The sequence below is a fragment of the Cydia amplana genome, chromosome 11, assembly GCF_948474715.1.
Source record: "Cydia amplana chromosome 11, ilCydAmpl1.1, whole genome shotgun sequence".
NCBI classification, from domain to species: Eukaryota; Metazoa; Arthropoda; class Insecta; order Lepidoptera; family Tortricidae; genus Cydia; species Cydia amplana.
Window position 1 is genome coordinate 11,108,487 of NC_086079.1, and position 24,104 is coordinate 11,132,590.

General features: G+C 36.0%; 2 long non-coding RNA genes across 2 annotated transcripts in view; one reads left to right on the forward strand and one right to left on the reverse strand.

Annotated features, from left to right (window-relative positions):
- LOC134652136 (uncharacterized) overlaps positions 1 to 17,996 on the reverse strand; it is a 33,028-nt gene extending 15,032 nt beyond the window's left edge. Inside the window, exon 1 of the long non-coding RNA XR_010097160.1 lies at positions 17,583 to 17,996. This is a non-coding gene — a long non-coding RNA (uncharacterized LOC134652136). The remainder of the gene's footprint in view (positions 1 to 17,582) is intronic.
- The window catches only part of LOC134652139 (uncharacterized), a 78,542-nt gene extending 55,891 nt beyond the window's left edge, over positions 1 to 22,651 (forward strand). Inside the window, exon 2 of the long non-coding RNA XR_010097163.1 lies at positions 22,492 to 22,651. This is a non-coding gene — a long non-coding RNA (uncharacterized LOC134652139). The remainder of the gene's footprint in view (positions 1 to 22,491) is intronic.
- Positions 22,652 to 24,104: the final 1,453 nt, after the last annotated feature.

Consider the following 24,104-nt stretch of genomic DNA (forward strand, 5'->3'; position numbering starts at 1 on the left):
CATCCAAGCATAAAATTAACTGACACCTACCTGCTTACTGCTTCTGCCTGAGATAAGGATCGTATGAAAAAAACACATTTTTACCCCAAACACGATTTAGAAAAAGAACAGCTATGATAAGGTGTTCGTACGAGATGACGATTAATCATTATCATTGTTTGACTACGGTTGACAGTAAAAATTAATTAAAATTCCGAGTAAAAAAGACAAAAAGACCAATCAGGTGTCTCGCGAGGGTACACCCACATTAATTCATTTTAACACAAAGATTATTGGGTACGGATGTGTCATACGTCTGTTGTGATGATACTTTTATAGTTCGTTTAGTTTCTACTTCAAAATGTGACCATGCATGAATTTTGTAACCGAAGATTTTTACCCCTAAGTAGGTAAGTCACCAGCTACGATAGTTTTATACTAACCTGCACGGCAATGATTTGTTTTTTGACGTTCGTTGATACGTACAAATATTGTTATTTATTTTATCTACACACATGTCATTAGTGCTCTATAATGCGTTCAGAAACCGTAGGAAATGACAAGCTTTATTACAACCAATTTGAGAACTCTCTTATCTGTGGTAGTAGGAAAATTTGTACTTTAATATACGAGTACATAGGTAACGTTATAGATTTTTGTAAGGTTATGAGTTTAAATTTGAAACAGGAGTCAAAACTCAAGTGGGTCTCTATTCTAGTATCCATAGATATTAAAACAGTTATCGATACGAAACGTCAATTTAGTATGTTTTTTTAATATAAACCGCACGATATTTGATCTCGAGTGACATGAGAATAGGGACTTCATTCTTTTGTCTAGGAATTTAAAAACTACGGATGTGTGACATGCGTGAAAAAAGTTTTCAATCGCCGCCATTTGACGTACAGTTTATCTTTTAGTTCGTTTTAAGTATGTGTTTAGATAAAGTAGTGTATGTAACTGTACATAATTAGGCATGCCTCTCATTATGTAGCAGGTACATAAACTACTATTACGCACAAGTTAACTAGGAAATATATTTATACGCACTAATATTTCAGAATACTTTACAAGTATACTTTACTGTTATAAAATTAATAGTGATTAATAAACTAGGGCACTTTGACTAAATACAGTCCAAGCATATGCAGTTAGTTATGTATATTAAAACTAGCAAATTTTAAACCTAACGTTTCTAAATTCTGCTTTTCACATTCACATTTACATTTCACACCCACTAAACCCCACTAAACTTTTGAGAACCTCGTAAAATGTCTCGTCTCATCTAAACGGCTCTTTGGGCCAGTGCAGCTGTGTTATCTACAACAAGTTCGGTAGCCGATCGGTCGTTTGCCCGTTAGTAATTTGACAGTTCAGATGACAGATTACCACGAAGCACACAGACCACCGGGGCAATCGGCGCTTGCGTCCATCGATCGATACATTTTTGTTTGTGACAACGCAAGAACATAATTGGGGGGCTTCTGTGCTTGATGCGGTTTTTTAATCACTCTAACCTGTTTTACTGTATATAAAAATTAATGACATTATTAGTGTTTCTATAGGTACAATTACGTGGAGCTATTAAAAAAAACCCCGTTTGGAATTATGACTAACGTTTAGTACAAATATGTTATGTCACCGCAGATATTACCATTATTTGAACATTAACGGTATTACCAATATTGTGTTTAGCTGTTAAGTAGTTTTTAGGTTCGGATCGAATAATGAAGTACCTATGCAGTATTTTTGTTTTCCGAATTTATTGAAATGGGTACTACATTTATAGATTTTTTGATAACGGTTCCCAGGAAACTGTTTAAATAAATAACAATACATCTGATCAATAAGACAATGCTCCTTTTTTAAAACAATAAAAAATTGTAACTGACAGGAAGATTTTTAACTGCCGATTTAAAAACATACAAAATTAACTTATACATAATTGGAACTAGTTCACCTGAAGAGTGAAGGTGCAATAGGCTTAATATCAAGCCATGAACATGCTAATCGAAATTGGCAATAACATCCAAACTCCCTCATTCTATTAACTCACAGAGACAACGCGGCGCGGGCGGTCCATTTCGTCAAATACTTATCTAATTTCACAATACGTTTCTAGTAAACCTCTGGTATTTAAATATAAATCGAAAGAGCGGAACACAATGGTGTAATCGATAATTGAATTCAGCATTGATGAACTTTACACCGACCTCCTAGACGTGACAGATTAGAATGGAATCCACGAGGTGAACTATATAGAGCGGTTAATTCTTCGAGAGGATAGTGTTTTTTTTTTATTGCGAATAGTTTTTTAAGTTAACATTACTAAAGCTGTACTATGTGCATGCATGTGGGAGATTTCGGACATTTAAGTTTTGTAAATTATAACAGAGCTTTTTTAAACGAGTAAAAGGTGTTTCATATTTTATATTTATTAGGCTGTAAAGAAAGTTTAACACCGGAAGTTACAATACTACATATTTCAAAATCAATACCCATGGGTATATGCACTGGCATAAATAGAATAGATAGTGAAGGAATAAATTAACACACAATATTGATAAATTTTTCATATAGTTTGATATATTATTTTATTATGTAACACTTATAAGGATAAGGTCCTATTATAAAATAGGTACTATCGATACTAACTTAATTTGTATCCTCTTTATATCTATATCATTAGACGATGGATTGGGCAAGTCATTGGCTGTCGTAATACTTAATGCCAATTAAAAGATTTGGAATTGTGAATCTTTGTTTGAGTCTGACTAATGTGGTCTGTTACTGCCGGACCCCAACTGTGATGAGTTTTCTTTTCTTTCGTAGATAAGTAAGTGGTGCTTAGTGTTATTTATTAAAGTAATGTACGTTACATTTAGAGCAAAGGTTTTTTATTTTCATGTTATACAATTGAATAGTAATAAGTATTTTATTTCAATAATAATGGTAAGTATACATGATTATATAAGATGCTTAAAATCCCTCTAGCTGTGAGGAATGTCCTTAAAAAAATGGAACCCTTAAGAGGATCAATTTCTTGTTCGTCCGTCCGTTTGTCAAGACCCTTTGTCTAAGGAACCCGTAGAGGTTTTAAGCACAAATCAAATACTCATGTATTAGCATACATGAAACAAAAGGGGGGGGGTATATAGCTATACCCCTTGAAGCGGTAAAAAAGTCAAAGTTATCTATAGACAAGGCCATTTACCTATAGACGGAGCTTTCCATGCAATATCTAAAAATAAAAAAAAAATCTAAAATAATTTAATCAATGGCAAATCTACCCTAGATTTGAATTTAGGTCACATGTTAGCCAATATATTTTTCTAAAGTCGTCGTTTACCAAACTTTATTATCTCAAAGTTAATCAAACAGTGTCACAAGACAGAATTGGTTTAGCACATAATGTTTTTTTCTCAAACAATTCCATGTCCCTTAACAAATGCAATAGCCATACAAATGACTCGTTATCTTGACGTAAGCATTCGTTAAAGATGGCGGATTGGGTCGTAGGGGCGCGTAGGGCTAATTAATATAAAACACACAATGGAGAGAAACATAATATCGACGACACGAGCGGTGCCGAGAATGAGTCGGGTAGCGGCGGATGCAAAGCAGGTTGAATCCGAAACATTTACAGGACGTAAGTATAGGGACACAGCTATACTACAGAATGAGAGATGAATATCGTCATCTCATTCTAACAAATAGCTTTGTCCCTACTTACGTAAGTGGGCCATTTTATTTAAAGTTGTCCCCTACACTTTTTTTTTTAATTTGTGAATTTCTATGTTATTTCTACTCAGAATCACGAGCTCTTTCTATCATAATAGGAGAAAAAAAGTGTTCCAAGGTTTTTTTCCCATTCCATTACCATTTTTCATAGACTTTGTATGGCGGTTTCGGAGATCGAAAAATGTATGGAAATCTTGGCACACTTTTTTTCTCCTATTAGGATCAAAAGAGCTCATGATTCTGAGTAGAAATAACATAAAAAATCCCAATTTTGAAAAAAAAAAAGTGTAAGGGACAACTTTAAATAAAATGGCCCAAGTAGAACTTATAAGTGTATCTCGGGCATAAGTAGTAATTTAAATCCGTTAGTACCTAAGAATCTATTGTTTACCATGCAGCGAATTTAAATAGATTGAAGGAATATTTAATTTTGGAATAATCCATTCAGTAGTTTTCAATCTAGAGCAGTTCAAAATCGACTCAGCATTGTGAAATTTTTAGAAATTTTCTTCTGATTTGTCAGACCAAGTAGTGAAAATGTTATAGTATTTATGTTATATATTCAGGTTTAATTTAAATGAAGACATCAAGATCAAGATCGCATGATGCAGTTCGTAGGAGATGCATAGGTATGGTCCTTGTCTAACGGTCTTAAGGGACGCCTATACCTAACTGAAAGTGTACGACGTACGTATCTTCGACTGATATGAATTTATTTTTTTATTTACTTGCCTATAAGTATCTCTGTTTATGTTGCAATTATATTCAGCATTACCATTTTTTTTAATTTACAATTATTAATCTTCTAATATTCGTAAACTTATATTAATTATGTGAAGTTTACTTATATGAAGAAATAATTATCCAAACAATCCATACAAGAGGTTTACACTTATTGTAAAAGTATATAAAACAAGGACTTTTTGCAGAAACTTAATGCTCAAATCGGAACACCCTCTAACTGTGAGGAATGATTCGCGTCCTCCCATAAGATGCCAATTAATGAGTGGCGATCACAAAACGATACTAAGTTCCTCGAACAGTATTACTCATAAACCCATGTTGATCTCGATAGTGCTGGAAACTCTGTATTAGTCATTTAGACTTTCACAACACTACTCAGACGTATTTAGCATTTTGATTAGCGACTGAATCATGTTTAATCTCTAGTTGCGGTTTTGTTAACTAGCTTAATTAAGTATTACGCAATTGAAAGTTTTTATCTTCAACTAAGTGGATACCCTTGTTAAATAACGTATTTCTGTTTTGCTGTTGAGTAATGTATAAAAACACGCATAGGAATAAGGATAAAAAATATTGAATCTGTATGGACCAATATGGATGACAACTCATTCATCGTGTAGGTATGTCAAAATTGTATCTTTTGTAATATTATCTTAACAGAATCTCTATAATCCATAATTTTTTTGTAACCTTGTATAGAAGTTGTTGTTGTTGTTGTTACTCCCAGTGAGTAGTTACTTGCTAAACCTAGTTCCGCATGTACCCAACATTAAGACACGATATGTGAAATGCAGCGCGTAATATATGATGCGATAATTTAGCAGTCCTGCGAAAGACGAGTATCTTTTCTATTTTTAATCGACATCTATGCATACATGGTCGGCCTATACAAAAATGATATACATATTAACACTCAGTCTAAACGGTCATATATACTTCATTAATACCATTTTCCCACGGCAGCTCTCGAAAGGTAACATTAGCGAAATATTAAGCTACTGTTCCGACGACGATAAATCATTTTGTCAACGCTCGGACAGTAATTATCGCAATTAGGGTTAAGTAAAGATTAAGTTGCTTTGTTCTTCGTGGGATTCGGTCTAGTGGCGGTCCACCACGGGCTGTGGAATGTTTCTTTACACGTTTTATCCAGATTTTGAGTTTTTGGTTTCGTGAAAAGAACTATTGGGTATTTAATGTGACGCAATAGTGCGTCTTTTCGAAAGAACAATATAAATAAATACACACTTTGGGAATAAATCTAATTATTTTATCCGGCCTTCACCACTGGAGGGCTTCGTCACTTAATTTTTCTTTAAGGTGGTTCGATTCTCATACAAAATTCAATCGACTTTCATTAAGTAACTACACACTATTACTACATAAATATTTCCGCATTTATCTTCTTTCGAATATTCATTTTTGCTAAATGAATAGGAAAACAATGTTTCATACAGAAATCATGCAAAAATCATAGTTAACTTTTCATCAATTTTACGTATGTGTGCGTCACAAATGTCGTGTACGGATACATTTGCGACGTTGCCATACCATTTCCGACGTTGCCGGGCTGACCACGGCGTGAATTTGAAGTGCCGTCATGTTTAGTGCAATTTTGTTGACCTACCCGATTTTGTTGAATAAGTACCCGAATTTCGTCAGCTTAGCTAAGAACTATCATGGTGCGTTTTGTAAACAGTCGCTTTTTTGCTTACAAACGGAAGGTTCCCGGTTCTATCCCCAGTCATTGTATGCTGGGACATAAATTTTTGTATTTTTTTTACACCTAAATTTCGTATTGTTTTTTTTATTTTTATTTTTCTTATTTTCAAAAATCGATTGATTAAGTATGGGCTAAGCGTATTCGTTTAATTTTTACAAAGATAATTAGAAATTATACTCTACCTAATCTCTTTGATTTTTACAATCAGGACATCCTCACAGCAATAAAAAAGAAATGTATAAAATTTCCTGTGGTTGAAAATAATGGAATTTTGTCTATGAATGAAAAACACAATTATTACTAGTTACTACCAGGTAAGTAAATTATAACTTGATTATAACTTTATTAGAATCCATATTGTTGCATCATCTTTCTTCCTATTACACTAGAGATTTTTTCCTATCATGATTCATGATAATTATATTTCTTTCAGGTACAGGGACTACTACGGATAACAAATATGAAAAAATGTACTGTAGGTACTTGAATTCATAATAAAAAAAAGTTTTCCTTTTATTTTACAATTACCTACTACTTTATTAGAGGCTGGGGAGTAAGGGATTGCTTTACTTGTAGAACAAACTATTAGCGCTTTAAAAAAAACCTGATACCTGACACTTACAAACCTGGACTTCCTTGGGCTCATTCTACTAAGAATCGTCAGTAGGTATTCTCCATCCTAGCATAAAAAGATATCCTAAAATGTCGGTCATTACGTCAGGTTTTAGTATCAAAAATGTTTCCCAGCCTGCGTGACGTAGCGGAAACTAAAACTTCTATACAAATATTTGGGACATAGTTTTTATATTAGCTTCAGGATTCAACAAGAATATGCTAGTGATTCTGAGTTGGAAGAACCCAAAAAGATCATAATCTGTGAAAATCAGGTTATTGATTTTTTTTTTGAAAATGTTGATAAAGTAATTTTTTGATAATAGCGACTCGCCCCGGCTTCGCACGGCTTAACAAATTATACATAAACCTTCCTCTTGAATCACTCTATCTATTAAAAAAACCGCATGAAAATCCGTTGCGTACTTTTAAAGATCTAAGCATACAGACAGACAGACAGGAAAGCGACTTTGTTTTATACTATGTAGTGATAGTGATAGTGATGATGATGATACTGAATATCTGGGGGAAGCGCTGGTGGCCTAGCGGAAAGAGCGTGCGACTTGCAATCCGGAGGTCGCGGGTTCTAACCCCGGCTCGTAGGTACCGTCGTACCAATGATTTTTCGGAACTTTTGTACGAAATATCATTTGATACCTATTTACCGGAACTTATTTATATACCGATACCTATTTTTCGGTGAAAGAAACCAATGTGAGGAAACCGGACTAATCCCGATAAGTTTACTCTCTGGGTTGGAAGGTCAGGGCAGTCGCTTTCGTAAAAACTAGTGCCCATGCCAATTCTGGGATTAGTTGCCAAGCGGACCCCACGCGAGGAAGAAGAGATTGAATATCTGAGAGACCGACCAAAGCTCAGAAAACATATAAAAACCCAAAAATGCGCGTTTTCTCACAGATCAGACCTAGCTAAGAGATCAAACCCCTTATAGCAAATTTCATCGAAATCGTTAGAGCCGTTTCTGATATCATCCAAATATATAAATAAATATATATATATATGTCGGCGACGGATGGTCCCGATGGCGGTGGGCGCGTGGGGGTAGTACCTAGATGTATTACTTCACAGCCAAAATAGTAGGTATGCTACCTACGCATGAAATAAACATTCGGACTCATTAACCATACTAGTGCCTACTATTATTTGAGTACTAAATAATAAAAATAACTAATCACTATTCCAAAATTATTGGAATCAAAATAAAAAGATCACGTGAAACCGTTCAAATCTTTATTTTACAAAAGTAAGCTTCTAATGGCACATAAGAAATCAAAATAACACTTGGAATAAAACACTTAGCTAAACGGTTAAACAACGTGAGAATCTATAAGCTTTCAGAATAATCCTTCAGGTGTAAGCCTTCAGGAACGTAGCGAATTAGGCACGAGCTTCGCTAACGTCCGATCTCTAGCGCGGTCCGATCAAGAAGAAGGAAGCCAGTTCCAGCGGCGGAGCCAACCGCTCCCGCCTCCAATTCAAGTTGGTAAACCTGCCTGACCAGTCTACCAACATAACGACAAAAATGCCTGCTCGTGCCTACGTTCACTCAAGATACTACGTCATCTTGACGTTCCAAAGCCTTCTACCTGTCATTTAGTTCAACAATACGCCAAACATTGCTAATCGATTTTATACAGGCGTCTAACTATGAACTGCAATGCTGCAATACGTCTTTCTGGTGTCTCGCTCCGACACGGCCGTCCTGCGTTACACACGTCCTCGTGTGTGGGTGTATGCATTTGATACTGAAACAAAACATACAGCACAGTATCTCATCGCTCGGTCATTCCTGACCAACAATTTGGGTCTCACTCAAATTACTATTAAAATCAAACTTTGTTATCAATCAAACCAGAAAAAATAATTGTTCAAAATTACTTTAACAATACTCAATTCTCTAGTCAAAAAATAGTCCATCGAGCAACGACTAAATAAAAATAATCATCAGTAATCATCGCCGCTATCTAACGGATACACACCAATAATCATCGCCTCCAACTGGCGGATACTTTCAAATTTATGTGAAAACAGAACAATCCCAAACATCAAAAACACAAGTAACAACAGCTCTAATTCATTGCTCGGCAGTATCACTACTATTGTCGTCAATATCAATTTACAGGGAAATTATCTGGCATTTAAAAAAAAATTGGTCATATGTGATCTAAATTTTTGTAAGACATCTTAAAATAAATAACATTCTGAATTGATAGTTTCAATTTTACTCATATGAACACAGTACATAAACAAGAATTCATTTTTAACAAAACAACACCAGTCCTTCGGTGCATTGCCAGTCCTTCGGCAGATACCAGACCCGTCGTCAGAAGTAACCATCTCAGCCGCGTAAGTGCTACTCCTCGCAAAGAGCATTCTGCACATAAAAAGCAGACCACGTGCACCACTTACATGCTCCGGCACTTCTGATGCGGTCACTAAACAATACCCAGTCCATCGAAAGCAAAACACTAGTGCCCAGTCCATCGGGCGTACTTTCAGTCCATCGAAAGCAACACAGTATTGCCCAGTCCATCGGGCGTGCCTTCAGTCCATCGAAAGCAAAACAGTAGTGCCCAGTCCATCGGGCGTAATTTCAGCCCTACGAAAGTACAAGCTTTCAGTCCGTCGAAAGCAAAACAATGTTAACAGTGAATTCCAAAAAAAAAGAAAATAAAAACAGGTCTTTAAATCATGTTACTCAGAACCATTGGTACTATCAGCGTCAACTGATCAATTGAAACTGAACATTACTGATCAAAATCACTAAAGATAGCTTTCTTCTTTAGCTTTAACAACAGAAACTCGCTCAAGACTTCTATGCAGAAGTAAAACATCTCAAAATAATCCCAACGAAATGGGAACTGCTCACCAGCTTAATAAAGTATGATGCACGCGACCAAGTCAAAGGTGGTGGTGGTGAGGTCCAACCCAAGCACGGAGGCTGATCCTTTCCGCTTGCCGTTGCCGTTGCTGCGGCAGATTGCGAGAGACACGATGTGGTTCAACATAGCTGGCTGTTACTGAAATCATCATTTGCACGGTATCAGGTTTATCATGTATGCAGGCTAAACTCAAAAGGTTTATGAAATGCAAGGTAGCAGACACAAAAAAACATGTTTCCAATGTATACGGGACTTCAAAAATCTCAGAATAAAATTTAAACTTCAATGAGTGTGTTTTATTTCATTCTATGAACAAACAAACACGTGTTCCAAAAATAAGTAACAAGGTAAAATGGGCCAATACGAAAAGTGACAGCATATTAGTTACGTTCGACTGTTATGCTTCGCCATTACACTCAAAATAAAATTCACTAATAAACAATTAGAACGAAACCTGTCCTTTTATTTCCAAATCTCCAGCACAGAAGATACTGCACAGCTGCTTCTGTGCCACGGGCGTAATGGTGTCTGCAAGTTCGCTCGGCTCTGGCTGCAGGACACTGTAACATTAATTTTCATATGCGTAGCTCATGTTTAGAATAAGAATAAGAATAAGAAACCATTTATTGCAACACAAAGAGCATACAGGTTACAAAACATAAGGATTGAAAAAATAAGAATAATTGTGCGGCAAAAGGAACGGGCTCAGCATACGCTGCGTCAGTCATTTCATTACAAATTGCCTGCGCAGCGCTGATTTTCATAGTATGCACGATTTGTGATCTATCACGGCATTACGAGCAATAATTTGTCGCAATTTTATTAATTACTAAACGTTACAGGGTAAAGATTACAAAATCCTATGCATTGGTAAATCAGCAGGATCAATATCTAACGGTGCATTGTATTTTCATGAAAAAAAAAAATATTTTTTGAGGGTAGATGCACAAGTGAGCGATGAAATAATATCACGTCGCGACAGCCAATATTTGATTTTAATTAACAATATGGATTTCACATCAAAATAACTTAAGATCACTTAGATTTCAACGGATTTTAAAAATTATTTGTATTTTCAAATCAATTATTGAGGGTAGATTCACAAGTGAGCGATGAAATAATATCACGTCGCGACAGCCAATATTTGATTTTAATTAACAATATGGATTTCATACCAAAATAACTTAAGATCACTTAGATTTAAATGGATTTTAAAAATTAATTGTATTTTCATGAAAAATCAATTATTGAGGGTAGATTCACAAGTCAGCGATGAATAATATCACGTCGTGATAGCTAATACTTGGTTTTAAATAACAGTATGGATTTCAAATCAAAATAACTCAAGATTGCTTCGATTTAAATGGATTACAAAAATTAATTACAAAGAAACATAACGATCCCAGACATGACGTCACGTAACGACCGCTATGCTCGACTGCCTCAATCATAATTCACAATTTCACAATAATTCTCACCAAATAACAATGAATTACACTCGCCATTCAATCAAGGTTAGACACGTGAGCTTACCTTACCACGTGTTCAGATTATGGAATGTAGGTCACCAGAAATACACCACGCTCCCAGGTGGCTGTGTAAGCAATACATGAAACTCCGCATCGATCCCACTTGCTGATGTCGGCGACGGATGGTCCCGATGGCGGTGGGCGCGTGGGGGTAGTACCTAGATGTATTACTTCACAGCCAAAATAGTAGGTATGCTACCTACGCATGAAATAAACATTCGGACTCATTAACCATACTAGTGCCTACTATTATTTGAGTACTAAATAATAAAAATAACTAATCACTATTCCAAAATTATTGGAATCAAAATAAAAAGATCACGTGAAACCGTTCAAATCTTTATTTTACAAAAGTAAGCTTCTAATGGCACATAAGAAATCAAAATAACACTTGGAATAAAACACTTAGCTAAACGGTTAAACAACGTGAGAATCTATAAGCTTTCAGAATAATCCTTCAGGTGTAAGCCTTCAGGAACGTAGCGAATTAGGCACGAGCTTGGCTAACGTCCGATCTCTAGCGCGGTCCGATCAAGAAGAAGGAAGCCAGTTCCAGCGGCGGAGCCAACCGCTCCCGCCTCCAATTCAAGTTGGTAAACCTGCCTGACCAGTCTACCAACATAACGACAAAAATGCCTGCTCGTGCCTACGTTCACTCAAGATACTACGTCATCTTGACGTTCCAAAGCCTTCTACCTGTCATTTAGTTCAACAATACGCCAAACATTGCTAATCGATTTTATACAGGCGTCTAACTATGAACTGCAATGCTGCAATACGTCTTTCTGGTGTCTCGCTCCGACATATATAATGATTACTCGTTAAGATAACACAAAAGGGACAAAAATAAACAAAATGAAATTACCTACTCGCACCAGTCTTGAACCCCAATCCTCTTGCACGTATTTCCACGAACATACCATAACGCTATTGCAGCATACTTACGTTGTGTGAAATTGTCTACTACAAGCATCACGGAAACACTGTTTGCATGTGTGAGTTATAGTAGGAAAAAGCATGACAGCAACACTCCGTCGACTTTAAAGGGTGGTTTATGAATAATGAAGTATTCAATGTTTATTTTAATAGTTCAATATTTACTTAAAGAGTTCGCTAAACATACTTTTAAGTATACAAATAACAAGACCATTCCACAAAAAAATAAAACATGAAATTTTGCGAAAGTGGCGCCATCTAGCGAGGGTTAAGCTTTGAGTAACCTAGTCGAACCACCTTAATATATGACATCTGTTTCAGTTTATTTATAATAAAAATAAATATTTAAGACATTTATTTTAGAAACAATAGCAAAAAACCTATATTTGCCAGATTTTCTTGAGTTTCTGTCAGAGAGAGAGATTCTTATTTGTCAGATTTTTTAGGTAGCTGAATTATTGGCCATTGAATTATGTAAACAAATATGTACAGCTACATTCGCATAAATAGAAAAAAACAATTGGTAAGATTATCGAGGCATTGTGGAGGGTACGAGCACGCATAATGAGTGTCGTGGCCGCCACATGTTGTTGACAACAGGTGGGAAAAGACAAAGTGGCGGCAGATAACTAGCCGTAGACATATGGGGATGAACGTTATTGCAGACGATGACTATACGTTTATAATAGATGGATAATTTAATAACATTGAATTTTTGTGTCAATAACCTATATTATGACGCCTATATTATTATTACCTATATAGCGCTCGAAGCCAACGGTATGAAGATAAGTAGGAAGAAAACCGAATATATATCCTGTATCTTTGACGGTTTAACAGAGGGCCTACCGCTAACCACGTTCGACGTGTTGCCTCTCTGTCGCACTTGTAAATTCGTACGTAAGTGTGACAGGGAGGCAAAACGTCGAACGTGGTTCGCGGTAGGCGCTCTGATCCTAAAACTGTCAACATCACGATAGGAGACACGCCAATACCCAGAGTGTCGGAATTTAAATATTTAGGTTCGATAGTGTCCAACAACGGCAAAATTGATAGCGATGTAACTCACCGGATCACTACGGGCTGGATGAAATGGAGACAGCTCACAGGAGTCATGTGCGATAAGAAAATGCCACTCAAGACCAAAGGAATACTGTACAAAACAGCAATAAGACCCGCGGTTTTGTACGGATCGGAGTGCTGGGCTGCAAACAAATGCCATCTTAACAAGCTACACACTACCGAAATGCGTATGCTACGATGGTCAGCTGGTGTCACACTCTTAGATAAGATCCGGAATGAGTACATTAGGAGAAGTTTCGGAGTCGCACCAATAATCGATAAAGCCAAAGAAAAACGCCTTAGATGGTACGGCCACGTCCAAAGACGCGAAGAAGACCACCCGGTAAAGCTGGCCTTGAACCTGCCTGTAACCCAGTTACGCGGCAGTGGAAGACCACCCTCCACCTGGCTGACGACGGTCGAGAGAGACCTCAAAGAAGCTCAAATCGACACCAACGCCGCACGGAATCGTGCTCAGTGGAGGATGCGGACGAGGAGGGCCGACCCCAAGTAAATGGGACTACCGGTCTAGGGGAAAGAAGAAGAAGAACCTATATTATGACGCATCACAGAAAGAGTAAATTTTGATGTTCGGTGATGTTATTAATTTTGCAATTAAGGTAAAATTAAATGTCATTTATATTTTATTTATATAATAATAAAATAAATATCTTTATTTCGAAGAAGACTAATACAACAGGTAAATAGAGCTGGTGATTTTACATTTCCCTGGCATTAAGTATTTTGACAAATTAAAAAGGCAAAGTACTTATTAGTCTGTAAGATAGGTAAGTCAGATAAGAAAAGTAAGACAACACATCTACTACGAACAAAAAGATATTATCGACGAGACGTGCAGATATTTTAGATGATTAATCAAGCAAATACCTACAATAACGCGTTTAATGAATAGATTGATTAGTTCCCGCGTCAGAGCAAAAGCACACAATTTGCCTTTGAAATTAAGAAAAACCTACCCAATTTCCCACTTGTCATTCGATAAGAATACTAATTTATATCTCAACATTGTAAAAATTCCCGAGTCATATTTCAAATTAATGAGCTTGGTACCTGACGGTTCAAGATCGCGCTAAGACTTCGATCTAAAGAGCCTGCATTTGCATAAAATCATTAGTAAGCACAATGGTGTGCGGGCAGGGACACGGCGAGAGAGACACCTCACAATTTCGTCCCTAAATAACTCACCTTAATTCGTTAGTTAACCAAGCACAGCATTCATTGCGTTTTCATACAGGCTACATAGAAACACACTTATCAAAATGAATCGATGGATGGAATGTACTGTGAGAGAGCCATAAAATAAGTGACAAAAGAATAACATGGAGCAGGCCACGAGCCGCCTTTCGAATATGATTTATCATCGTTCATTAGGCGAGTTTGTCCGCAACGACAACAGATGGAGCTGATAGCACTTGGCAGGGTGGCCGCCTTGTTATTATTTTTATTACCAGTTTTCAAAGAATAATACTTGTGGTATGCGTCCTTTAATGAACTTCAACCCTTTTTGGATGCAAGATGATGGATAGAATTAATGTCGCGCTCTATTGTTGATTGGAGACATTTTCAATGGAAGCGAACTCACGATTGTGCCTTACAAGTGTCGCTAGATTTTAATCGTGTGTGGCTTCGTTTTTGTGCCTAATGTGTTTTTTTTTGTTTGGATTATGTTCCATTTATATTTTAATTTGTTTTGCAAAAGCGAATGTACTGAGATAAAATCAACGTAACCTTTATGTATAGTGTCCCATTTTGAAGCTTTTCCGAGTTACTTAAAAGGTTATGTTTTTTTTTACTAAATTTAACAGGCCAACTATGAAGAATTAACTGTAGTTTTTGTAAAGCAGACTTATTAAAACTTATTTATTTATTTCATATAAATACCTACATATTTGTCCTCCATACCCAGTGGCAGCCCTATCGATGTGGGAGTACGTAATAAACATTTTCATAGTCACCTCCGCCGCTAAATCCGCTTACCATATTAAATCTTCCTCGCACGCGCAGCACACACCGACATCCTTAAAACTGCATATTTAACGCCGTCGTCAGTAGTGTCCGAAGCGTAATTAAAGGGCTCTCGCGAATTTGCATACTGACTATTAAAGCTTAAAACGTCACAAGCGACGAAACACTAACACTACAAGGAACTTAGCTCAATAATGCAGAATCATCGGGCAATTCTGAAGGTACACACCACTTGGATCGGTATGAAATGTCGCTTAGGATATTTTATGTTTGACAGTTTGCTGCGTTTCTGAGAGCTTGTAGCGCAAATCAAAAAGAACGATGTTAATTAGCATATTGTATTTTGAAAAGTGACGGTTGGCGTGTGGATTATGCCACTCAGCGGTGGGCCGGGTGATTTTTATGCGATTTTCGCCGCGGACGCAGGTTGAATTGACTTTCGGATTGAGTCAGAAAAGGTTAATGAACGGTGTGTAAACTGTTGAAATTCTAGAAGCGTAATAAGGCGATTGATATTTTTTTTTAAGTTTTAAAGAATAAATTTAACAGCTCAATCAAAAAGACTAGTTGTTTTGACACAAACTGTTAAAATTAATTATCATAATTGACGAATATATTTTCAAACAAATAAGCTACCCCGCACAACAGGTTAATAGATGTTAATACCTAAACCACACATGCATTTAATACGCCCCAGTAACGGCCTTTTTAGGGTTCCGTAGCCAAATGGCAAAAAACGGAACCCTTATAGATTCGTCATGTCTGTCTGTCTGTCTGTCTGTCCGTCTGTCCGTCTGTCCGTCTGTCCGTCTGTCTGTCCGTCCGTATGTCACAGCCACTTTTCTCCGAAACTATAAGAACTATACTGTTGAAACTTGGTAATAAGTAGATGTATTCTGTGAACCGCATTAAGATTTTCATACAAAAATAGAAAAAAAACAATAAATTTTTGGGGTTCCCCATACTTCGAACTGAAACTCAAAAATTTTTTTTTCATCAAACCCATACGTGTGGGGTATCTATGGATAGGTCTTAGGTTTCTAATATCATTTTTTTCTAAACTAAATAGTTTGCGCGAGAGACACTTCCAAAGTGGTAAAATGTGTGTCCCCCCCCCCCCCCCCTGTAACTTCTAAAATAAGAGAATGATAAAACTAAAAAAAATATATGATGTACATTACCATGTAAACTTCCACCGAAAATTAGTTTGAACGAGATCTAGTAAGTAGTTTTTTTTTATACGTCTTAAATCGCCTAAATACGGAACCCTTCATGGGCGAGTCCGACTCGCACTTGGCCGCTTTTTTTCTTGACCCGTTAGCAATATCTTAATTCATAGCAATAGTTACTACTATACCTAACTATTTTACACAAAGTATTAGATTTTCTTGTCAGATCATTATGGTTTAAATTGAAATTAAATTAAATTATTGCAAATTACTACCTACTCCATAAAAATACACATATTCATAATAATTTTAGATAGGCCTACTTACATTTTAAATTAAAATTGAAAGTTTACGAAACAATCCGTTTAAACTGAGATATTCAGTCTTGAACTATTTAAATAAGCATTCATTCACACTCCGCATCCACACTAAACGAATCCCAAAGCCAATCGTGATAGCTTTAGTTTTGTGTCTCCGTTTTAATTAATTTGGATCACGAACTCGCCACTTCGGCCGTCACGACACGATGCTACGATCACTGAGTGACACACTTCAAAATGTCACCAAATAGACTTCGGGATTATCAGCGATCGCTACTGGCGTGTCCCTAACATTTCTACAGCTATTGTCTTCTTGGTAAGGTCGGGTGTGTTCTGAAGCGATGTTTATTTGTTGTATAGGTATCGTATCAATTAGCTACGATAAGTTACCCTCAAAAAGTTATCATTCTAACAATTTAATAACGAAGTATGCAACTTTTAAGCGTAAGGGTAATGTTCCATTTCTGACCGCAACTGCACTACTGGTACTGAACACGTCGCTGTTACTGTCAATTTCCATAGTAAAATGAACAGTAGTGCAGCTGCGGTTGGAAATGCACTGTCACCTTAAAGAAATTTCGGCACATGTTTTACCTATAGTGTACGAGGCATCTTCTAAAAATGCTGGAGATTTGGTGTGGTTTAAGTAAGTCGAACAAGGTCTTCTAAGATGGACGTCGACTAGATAAAATATAATATAATATGTCCTCTATAATTATTGTAAACTCTTTATGTTTATAATTAGAAACGTGTCAGATTATACTGTAAATATTAGGTAGTTTCTCTTTCTCCCTTTTTATTTTGTCATTTCAACAAAGTGTAAACAAGTGCGAGTCGGACTCGCCCATGAAGGGTTCCGTATTTAGGCGATTTATGACGTATTAAAAAAAAACTACTTACTAGATCTCGTTCAAACCAATTTTCGGTGGAAGTTTACATGGTAATGTACATCATATATTTTTTTTAGTTTTATCATTCTCTTATTTTAGAAGTTACAGGGGGGGACACACATTTTACCACTTTGGAAGTGTCTCTCGCGCAAACTATTCAGTTTAGAAAAAAATGATATTAGAAACCTCAATATCATTTTTGAAGACCTATCCATAGATACCCCACACGTATGAGTTTGATGAAAAAAAAATTTGAGTTTCAGTTCGAAGTATGGGGAACCCCAAAAATTTATTGTTTTTTTTTTATATTTTTGTGTAAAAATCTTAATGCGGTTCACAGAATACATCTACTTACCAAGTTTCAACAATATAGTTCTTATAGTTTCGGAGAAAAGTGGCTGTGACATACGGACGGACAGACGGACAGACGGACAGACAGACAGACATGACGAATCTATAAGGGTTCCGTTTTTTGCCATTTGGCTACGGAACCCTAAAAACGAATCGAGGATTTTAGCAGCTCTGCTACATTATAAGACGTCTCCTAAAGCATCGACAAGTTGGTTCTCATCTGGGAATTAACGCTAGTTCATTTGTTTGGGGCATGAACTCGCTGATAACATCTTAAAACACGATTTGATTTATACCTTTCGCAAAGACGGTATTAGGCAGGTACCCATGGTAACAAATGGTCATTGTTAAGAAATGAAAGTTTATTGCGAAATAAGCTTTATTTTACAGTTCCATGAATGCTTATTGCTTATTTACCATATTCATATATACATATTTTAAGGTACTTCGTAATCATTTCATGTCTATTATTGTATGTCTATTAGATCTAATAGGCCAGAGGCCTGTCCTAATAGCCTTAAGTAATTAATAATTGATCTCTAAAGATGTTAATTAATTTTTAGGAGCAAAGAATAACTTATTTTATAGTAGGTATTTGTTTTGGTAATGTTTTATTGTTAAAGTGTTTGATGTTTTGGTCTGCACATGGCTTTATGTAAAATCGCAGAAAAAATAGTAGTAGGCATATAAATTTGCGCGAATTTTTGACCACATGATTTTTAAGGATTAATCGTTCTTTTTAATTTTTATTGACAGTAGAACATTACATAACAACGTGCAGCCTTAAGGCGACATTCAATTTCTGACCGCAGCTGCACTACTGGTACTGAACGCGTCGCTGTTACTGTTAATTTTCATAGTAAAATGAACAGTAGTGCAGCTGCGGTTGGAAATGGACTGACACCTTTAAAACAAATCAAGTCCTCGTGTGAGAATTAAGCCTATCGCAACATTCACGGCTCGCAGCTAGTCCGTGCAGTGTTGTAACGTTCCAATTAGGTGCTCATTTATGTCAGGCGTGCATTGTAAACCCATTCATTCGATGGGAACAAAGTCTGATTGTATTTACGTTGTTCGAAAATTAGACTCGGACCTCGCGTGACAGCCGTCGGTACAATTTTAATTGTATTACTATTTAACTCGAACCATTCAATAGATTCAATCGGACGCCCCGATTATCATAGTACACACCCATCGAAGTAAGCCGGGCGGGCACAATGGGAACCGAATGCCATAACATCACCAAACAGTTTCAAAATCTGATCCTATGCATAACGAATCGAGTTGATAAATAGTTTGAATTAACGATTTAATGCGGGTCACCCACAGTACGGTGACGAGGCGGAAATCGTACCTAATGATAATTGAACTGGCAAACACCCTGGGAACTTATTCTCGAATGTGCACTTGACATGTCTAAATAATATTAAAAAGGCATTGGTTCCCTAAGATCGAACATTAAAAAGATATTGTTCTCCAAGTCAATACAAAATTGAAGAAATCACAAAAAAAACACTAAATGGATAATAGGATATAAAAAAACTACGTCAAATCGCTGGCAAAATGATTCTATCCGATCTGTCTTCGAGTCGAACCACCAGTCCTGTTTTTGTGTGTGTGTGTCCTGTCTTCGGCACCAGCCTGAAAAATCAGTAAAATACATTTTGTTAGTTGGATATGTTAGTCTTCTCCCATAGGTAGGTATAAAGTAAGAGCCATAAACTAATTCGTCCATTGGCTAGAAGACTGACTGCTTGCCATATGTTAGTATTAGATTAGTATCAAACCACTGTTTCTGAATATAGCCCAGGCTGGGCTATCGGCCGGTCTCGAAGCTATGACTTGCAATATTGCGCTGGTGATTGTTTTTTTACTCTTGTCTCCCGACACAATCTTTAGCGTTCTGATTAACTCTGGACTATACCGCTGTGCGTTATTGTTTCAAATAACAAGGGTTTTCAAATTGATTTTGGAAAGAATGGAATAAAAGACCCTAATCCTTTTGGAGTTGGTTAAAAAAAGTCATATGAAACTGACAACAACGGGAATTTCAAATGTTTTTATTAACATTTTTTTGTTTATTTAAAGGATCATCATATTGAAAAGAATATAAGCAGATTTTTTATTTTATTTTTTATTTTATTTTATTTTAAGGTTCACCAACAGTTATTACATTGAGGCTTAAGTACATCAATACAAACTTAAATAACATGCTGAATGTATAACTAATTACTGGTAAACACCACATGCAAAAATTAAAAAAGCAAATTCAACAACAAAGCCGACACATTTGAACACCTTATTACTATAGAATAAGGAGCAAAGCGCAACCACGATGTAGACTGGTTAAGTAGGTATATAACTAAATATGGAATTAAAACTAAATATACTAACTACTAATGAATAAATTTCTAATTTTTGTCAGAGAGTCAAAGTGAACATCAAACCTGTTACTATATCTATTGAGTAAATTGCTCAAGCGTGGTACTGGGGAGTTTGACCCTAACACAGTTCGGCGCTGAGGGCGAGACATTGGTTTTATAGTTTTATTTTTTCAGTTACCTATCACTAAATTATCACTTATGGAGCTAAAATGTTTACTTTCTTATTTCTTATTTGTACGCTAATCTGATCCTGTTTTGAATTTGAAATGGTTGTGTTAAGTTTTACAGAATAGATTATTCTTGACTTTCACATTCCTTATGATACTTTAAACAGAAACTTTTACCATAACTTGTAGGCAAGATACTTAATTAAATATTAGTAGAGGAGAAAACAATGCCGTTTATTTTAATATAGATTAACGACCAATGACTTGACACCCCGCTCGCGGCCGCGTCTCCGGCCGGTTATGGTTCCACAAACTTATCTACAACTCCATAAAATGTATTTCAATCAAAAGTCAATCATATTTCTGTAACTTTAAAGATTTCGAATAAAATATGGACGGCAAAGTTATCTTTGTTTAAAGATTATTTTAGTACATTCACCGCATTAAAATTAGTTCTAAATGCATTATTAATATGAAATACTGCCAGCCTCTCTATGTTATAGATTATTGGTTTTCTTTCATTGTTATGTAGATTTCGTTGCAAGATTTATTTGTTTTTTACGATATGTATCTTAAGTTAAGCCAGAGAATGTTTTTGAGATAAGTTTTACCATAAATAACGTCCTCATTATGTGTCACATTTGCCTAAAAAACTGTATGCGAAGTTCATAGACGATCAAGTATTATTTTATTGATTAGTGTTGAGGCCTAGGCTCCGTTCTAGATATTGCAGGGATGCCTAAGTGGATCTTCAATGAAGACTTGTTATTTTAAACTTGTGTACAAAGATTTATTTGTAAATTAAAATGAATGCAGTACAACTAGAGTTTGTCGTTCAATATATTTTGGAAGATTACCGTTGGCTGCTGGCGACGGACGTTATATACGCATCCGATCGTGGCCGATCTTCGAATTTCGGGCGCAATCGGCCGTCCGTGACGTCACATATAGGATGCGTTCTGAACAATTAGTAAGGGTACTTGGCAAAATTAATGTGTTTAGAAATGATTGTCATTTAAGGGCATCCAAAGGCAGCAGTTGAGGATTTAATAAGTAAAAAGCTTGACAGAGAGAGAGTGAGAGAGAGTCAATCAGAAATCCCACTCAGAAAGACGCAAATCTGCAGTACCTATAGTAACTAGCGTTACTTAAAATATCATACCTATATGGAGGAGGAGATCTTAACTGCCGTATTCGAACTTCAAGATATTCACAAGAGACGATAAGTACTGAATCCATTCTAGATACGTTATAGTTTAGATTTCAACTAGTTCTCTTTTGCAGCGCAATTCGGGCAACCAATGTCACTTTTACGTTAGATAGAGTTAGATATCTATTAGATGTGAACTGGATCTCTAAGCCATATCTTGTGGAAATCGTTCAAGAGTATCTCCAGAATCGCGCAAATATCAAATTTGACAGGTTAGATCTTAAACAAATCGTTATCGTATCTTGGCGATGTCTAAAATATATCTAACAGATGTCTATTTCAAAATCCGAATCGGGCCCTAAGTTACGTGTAGAACCTGCCTGGTTTGTTGAAGAGGCAAATATCTTGTCAACTATCTTGTCAAATGGTGAATACCAGAAGGGGTTAATTTACACTGCATCTTACCAAACACTCTTAAAACCAATCAATGCACGCACCGATACGACAACACTGCTCTAAAAAGCTTTAATCACCAATCAGGATCGTCAGTTGACCCCTGACTCGGCGATACTCTCATCGAGCAATTAAAACAATCATCCGAGAGTTGTATCGGATCTGCATTCCGGCCTGTTAACATTTAAAGAGACAATGACAACAAAGGTTAACATTTAGGTATACAGATATACAACCTTTTATAGGGCATGAAGTGGACAAAATAATGTAGTTGCAATCTAAAGTTGGAGATATTCGTTTTCTATGTAATCTTCCAAAGAGTCATGAATAAACTTTATGGGAAGAATACGCAATAGTTACACAAGTGGTTACACATTTCAGTTGGCCATAAGGTCCTTATTTATCCCCCTTATTCATAAAACTTTACGAGCCTGAATTAGTTTAATGATGTTTTATCCCTTTCTTACAAATACATAAGTCAAAGTGACAGATAAAGACAAACGATTCATAGCTAATTCAGGCTTGTAATGCGTTGATGAATAACGCCATAAGTATGTATTTACGTAACAATTTGAAAATTTTGTAATTTGTTATCACGTATCAAAATAAATGAGAGCCTGCTTTAAGAAAAACACAGTATCGAAATGATTGGTTGATTATCACTGAGCATAAAACTGTATGCATGTAGCATATTTGACTAAATATTTTATTATTGTGTTGCTTTTTCAAACTTAATAAAAGTCGCCGGTAAAACTAAAATATTACTTTAACAAATTCCATAAGATATGTTTGAAAAAGCTAAACAATATTCTGTGCAATCGTAAAAGTGCCCAAACTGAAAAGCAACAATGAGGCATTTGATGTAATTTACTGGCCTGTTTTATTTGCTTTAGGAAATTAAAAGTGGATGATACATTTCCAAAGTGTAGGATGTGTAACCAAATACATCATCTATATCCTTTATTCCTTCATACTACGTTTTTTGAAGTATCGAGTTGTTTTAATGTTGCTTGTGCCTTCAACAACCATTTTAGTAAAAATATTTAATGTTTACATTTCATTGCACCAATATTTAATAATATAAGTCGCGGAGAAATAACAAACTCATAATTTCTCGACAATAATGCCGGAGCACGAGAATAATTCCCGCCCACATTTTTAATAAGTGCTGTTTAAGAGTCTCGATAAAAGAAATGTCGCTGGACAAGAGAAGGAATTGAATAAAATAAACATAAAATGACAGCTAGTGTGAGGTGAACGAATCTTTAATTTAATGTTCTTAAGTACTACCGCGGTATTCGGAAAACAAGATCCGTTCTAGACTAGAGAACGATACGATATGTACTAGATACGTTGCAGTTTAGATTTCAAATAGTTCTCTTTTGCACCTCAATTCGGGCAACAAATGCCACTTTACGTTAAAATTTCGTAATAATATCTTGTGGAAATCGTTCAAGAGTATCTCCAGAATCGCACAAATGTCAATTTTGACAGGCAAGATCTTAAACATATCGTTGTCGTATCTTGGTGATGTCTAACAGACATCTAATAGATGTCTAGTTCAAAATCTGAATCGGGCCCCTACCTAAAGGTTGTTCGGAGAAAGGATACGTTAATTTATAGAAACAGACCCCATTATAAAACTGGATTTAGTTTGTATACTGCATCGTTGGTTGCAAACGAGCGTAGAATCCGTTTGATAGTAAAGTATTAAAAAGTGTCACTTGCGCGTGGCTGGTACTTTGATAAAATTTTTGAATAACGTTAGGAAATCCTAACAAGGAAGTTCATTTCATAGATAGAGCTTTCAAGAATAATAAACAAAACTTTGTTTGTTGGCGTACTTAGTTAACTTGTATGAATTGGTTGTATTAATTGGTTTGATTAAATAGGTCATTATTAGAAAATAAAACCGGCCAAGTGCGAGTCGGACTCGCGCACGGAGTGTTCCGCACCATCAACAACAAAATAGAGCAAAAAAATCGTGTTTGTTTAGATCATTTGT